This window comes from Erpetoichthys calabaricus, chromosome 7, assembly GCF_900747795.2.
Source record: "Erpetoichthys calabaricus chromosome 7, fErpCal1.3, whole genome shotgun sequence".
Classification (NCBI taxonomy): domain Eukaryota; kingdom Metazoa; phylum Chordata; class Cladistia; order Polypteriformes; family Polypteridae; genus Erpetoichthys; species Erpetoichthys calabaricus.
Genome location: NC_041400.2, coordinates 159664610 through 159669857, shown reverse-complemented (window position 1 = coordinate 159669857; position 5248 = coordinate 159664610).

Sequence of the window (5248 nt, the reverse complement as noted above, 5' to 3'; positions counted from 1 at the left end):
GCTAATACAGAAGTGAGGCGAGCACATCAGCAAAATTAAACCTCTGAAGAAACTTTCAATTACCCGACATCTTGACATTTCAATTTTTTTTCTGATGATTTCAATAGTTTCTAGGACCCCATGCTTTTTACAGCACAGGTTTACACAGCTAGTAAGATATAAAGAGAACTGGAATGAATCTAAATTGATGAAATCATAGCGGGTCATCAAACAAGGCATTCTTCAATGAAGCCTATTAGACTTGCCTGCAAAACAAGCCTTGGGAACTCTCTGTATAAATGATAGAGTGACAAATCAGAACTGTGTAAATTGGGTATAATTGTGGGCAAGGGAAATTAAGACACCCATTGGGGGTGTAAAAGAGACCCTCACCTCACTTACACATGGACTCAGGCATTTTGAACATCACAAACTGTATGTCAAGAAGAAATCAGAAAAAAAAAAATTTTTGGTTAGCTTGACCATCTATTTTGTGTTCATTAAATGGTGGCACCAGAGCAAATTTAGTGAGGGGGGAACTGAATATTCTTTGAGGGAGCTGAAAGTGAACTATTAGACAACTGCTCCCTACCTGCTCATCTTTAAATTTTACAAAGATTTTTCTTAAGGTTTTTTTGGGTCAGGTTAAGAAATGCAAGGACTGAAGTGGGGTTGCTGACAGCCTGACAGTGGTTTGCTGACAGTCCCTGTTGGTGAACACTTGGACTTTTCCTGTTATTATCCATTTTCTTTTCTCACATATGCAAAGGTTGGTCTCATTGCGAGCAGTGCCCCAGGGTGCGCATCCGAGTCACCCTGATGGTAGATTCGGCCATGATTGTGGGGGTGCCCAATGGTGCGATTAGACACTGCTAACTTTAATCACAGGTCAATGAAGTAAAATGAGTTCTGTTAATTAATTATGTTCTACCCAGGGATGGTTAACCATCACATGACTTTGCATTTGTGTGACTTTTACCTCACGCTTGAGAGGCGTCTGCTGCTGTGCTCTGGTAGGTGCTTCAAGGTTCAGTATTGGTTGTGTTTCCCAATTGGTTTTGGAGATTCAGTAGACTGTTAGGAGCTTATTTTGCATGCTTTTTTTGAAAATATTGCTCACTGTTATCAGAATAATGGTTTAATTTCAGTTCTGATTTTGTGATGATAATAAACTCATTCTGTTTTCACTCAGTCTTTTTGCCCTCACTGTATGTGTATGTGTTCTCATGGAGCGCAAACGTGAATATCAGCAGAGTTTCTTTGCAACCTTTGTCGATTTTCGCAAAGTTGATCGAGCAGCCCTGTGGGACATCCTGAGGATTCACGAGATCCCCTCGAGGTTGCTGGGTATCATGGCCAGCCTTTACACTGGTACTGTGAGTGCTGTGCAGAGTGGAGGAAGAACCTCTGTGTTTTTCCCAGTTGATTCTGGGGTTCGTCAGGGGTGTGTTCTTGCTTCTACTCTGTTCAATGCTTGTATGGACAGGGTGTTGGGCAAGGTTGTGGGGTCCAGTGGCTGTGGGGCATCTGTTGGTGAAGAAAAGTTCACAGATCTTGATTTTGCTGACAATGCTATGATCTTCATAGAATCAATTGAGGCTCTGATCGGGGCTCTCGAGAGACTGAGCGAGGAGTCTGAGTGTCTGGGCTTGCGAGTGCCCTGGATAAAAACCAAGATCCAGGCCTCTTGGGCACAGCCATCAGCAGTGTGTCTGTTTACGAAGAGAGTGTTGACCTTGTTGAGAGGTTTACTTACCTTGGCAGTGACTTTCATGTCTCTGGTGACTCTTCCTATGAAGTCAGTAGACGGATTAGGAGAGCATGGGGGGGGTCATGAGGTCGCTGGAAAGGGGTGTGTGGTACTCCCGATATCTATGCAAAAGGACGAAGGTCCAAGTCTTTTGAGTCCTAGTGTTTCCTGTCTTGCTATATGGTTGCGGGACATGGACGCTATCCAGTGACCTGAGACGAAGACTGGACTCCTTTGGTACTGTGTCTCTCCAGAAAATCCTTGGGTACCGTTGGTTTGACTTTGTGTCAAATGAGTGGTTGCTCATGGAGTCCCGAATGAGGCACATTACCTACATTGTGAGGGGGAGTCAGTTATGGCACCACGGCCATGTGGCGTGTTTCCCAGAGGGTGATCTGGCTCGTAAGATCCTCATTGTTGGGGACCCGAGTAGCTGGACCAGACCAAGGGGTTGCCCACATAACACCTGGCTGTGGCAGATAGAGGGTCATCTCAGGAGGGTGGGACTGGACCATGTGTCTGCCTGGGGGGTTGCAAACCAGGATCCCGAGTTATTTTGTTGTGTAGTGTGCCAGTGCAAGCTCCCCAACTTGACATGACTTGACTTGTATGTGTATGCAGCAGACACAAGTCATGTTAATGATGGTACTGACAGAAAATGTAGGGATTGCTCAGTATCACTTAATTATTGTGAACTTGCTTCTTGCCTTGTCCTTGTGTTTGGATTGGGCACATTGTGTGACAGCTGCTATTAGAGGCTGGTATGTTATCAATAACAAAGGCGTCAGCCAGCATAAGTGGGATAATGTCATTTGCTAAGTCAAAGTTTGTGAACATCCATAAAATAAGCATTTGTCAGACATTTTATTACATTCCATAATTGCCAATGGTATCACAGATAGTCAACGATAAAGATATAAATAATACAGATTATTTTTTACAAAATGGTTAATGTGCCATAATTTTTTATCAATAGTTTATTCATGCTTCAATTGCATTACATTTGACTTTTCCTGGGTATGTACTGTAAGCATCTCTTTTTTTTAAAGATAAATCCTATATTTGTGGTTTTGGTTACTGTTAAATGTTTAATTCAAACTGGTTGTATGTCCACTGAAATTGATACAAGGTGTTTAAAATGCTAGAAAGTAATGGCTGTGTGAACTGAGATAAATTGAATTAGCTTTAACAATTCAGTAAATTGCAGGACTATTGACTGGCATATGGTATAACAAGAAAACATTCTCAGACGTTCTTAATCCAATTTAGTGCTTGCATGTACGTGAGTGGGCCCCAAGATGGACTGGCACCCTGTTTGGGGCTGGCACTGCCTACCAACTGAGTCATCTGGGACTTCTAGGTTTTTTTTTCTAGAAGTAATTTTGATAGGTTTTTGTGATTTATTTTTCTCCTTATTTGTCTGACAGGGATGCCTTGATGTCACTATTTTGTGGTTTTGCTTCAATTGCAGTTTTCTCTTTTTTGACTGTTTGCCAGCTCAAGTATGGTCAAACTGATTGTGACAGATATGGCAGAGCATATGAAGAAAGAAAGAAAGAAAGAAAGAAAGAAAGAAAGAAAGAAAGAAAGAAAGAAAGAAAATTAACTAGTCATTTTGTATACATGAGTTATCTTTGCCCTAAGTCTATTATTCTTACCACACTTAGTAACCTAACCGCAATTATAAATTGATAGCATGTGAGGATGAATGAATTAAAGTAAATTACTCCTTCACTGAGATTCCACAATCAATAATTTAAAAAGTTATTTATAAAAAGCAAAAAATTAAAACGCCTAGTGGTACCACATTTTCATCACTTAGTCAACATCTGTCTTGCCCATATAGTGTCATGTTGCTTTTCTATAATTCATATATGTGTGACATTTTTTATTTCTGTATTTGTATACTAGGTAGATGGTTGTAGTATAATTCTTAGTCTCTGACATCATTAATAAATTAAAGAAATAATGAACATAAAGAAACAACGTTCAACAGTATTTATTTTATTGAATCCTGAAACATTTATGTATAATTGGACATTCAGAAAAAAAAGATTGGTTCATAAATACAGTATTGTGAAAATGAACAGTCTTGACACACAAAGAAAGGTTTGGGGCAGCCACCCCTATACTTAAAGCCTGGCTGCAAAAAGGCAAAATAAGTTGCACAGATGTGTACAGAGTTGAATCCAAAACAGAACTGAAGTTACAGAGGAAGTGGTCTTGTATTTAAGACAGGCAGGTGGAAGTAATGTCATTGAGACCCAGAACTGGAAGTGATGCCCTTGGGGCTGAAACCGGAAGTGATGTTCTTGGGGGCCAGAACCAGAAGTTCAATCATCAGGGCCTGAATCAGGCAGAATTTCCTGTGTCCAGTCTGCAGAGATAAAAGAGGAAGGTTAAGTGTGGAATTACCTTCGTTTGGTCCATTTAGCTGCCTCCCATGCGCACGTGTGTGACAATATATAAATTGGTTCAGATATATACTGTTGTTTCTGAAAGTCAATCAGTGATTAGAAATACAGAATGATCAGAATATTCCTGCTTCACAAATAACTGATGTTTAACTCTTTTTATAGTAAAACTGACAAAACCACATAGACAAACCCCAATATATATATCTGAACAGATGAATCTGACCTGATATACTGTATATATGTCTATTTATTTAAGCCAATACACATATCTAAACCAATGTATTTCAACTAATACAGTATAGATATCTCAACCAATTTATATATCTGATCAGATGTATTCAAACCAATGTATATATCTGAACTGACATATGTATGTATGAACAATTACCATCAATGATGGATGGCAAATCAAATTATTCTGCATATTTAAGTGGTGTGACCACCAGGGGGCACACAGCTCCCCAAACACCCGAGCACAACAGACACAAACACAAGTCTCAGCACAACAAAGACTTTATTCAACTGTGGGAAAAGTTTCCCAGGTTTTCCACCAATGTAGCACAGTACAGAAGCAAAAGTAAATACAGAGCACAATATTTTCTCCCACTTCTGTCTGTTGTCTGCCTCCACTCTTCCTTCAGCAAACTTTTGTCTTCCTTTGTCTTGAAAATGGCTCCCAGAATGGAGTGAGGTGACTCCTTTTGTAGAACACCTAGAAGGGATCCAGGTGTACCATATCACCTTCTGGGTGTACCTCTGGGTGTGGTGGCAGCCCTGCAAAGAAGGGCTCAGCCATTCCCTATGTGTCCCATAGTGGTGGCTACAGGCCCCAACAGGGTTGAGCTTCCATGCTTCAAACTGTAGTAAGCCAGGGGGACTGCCCTCTGTCGTTCCGGGGGAGGTACTGCCCCATGCAAGCTCCTTCTCCCAGTCCTTCCCTTAAGAAAACATCCTGGCTGGATAAGAGTCCCCACTGTCCATTACAATGGATTTAAGGAATTATTTAATTCAAGGCCAGATTAAGACTCCCACAGGCCCCTGGGTGACATAGCTCTGTAAAAGGAAGTTGATCATAATTTTAACAATGCAACGTGTGGACACC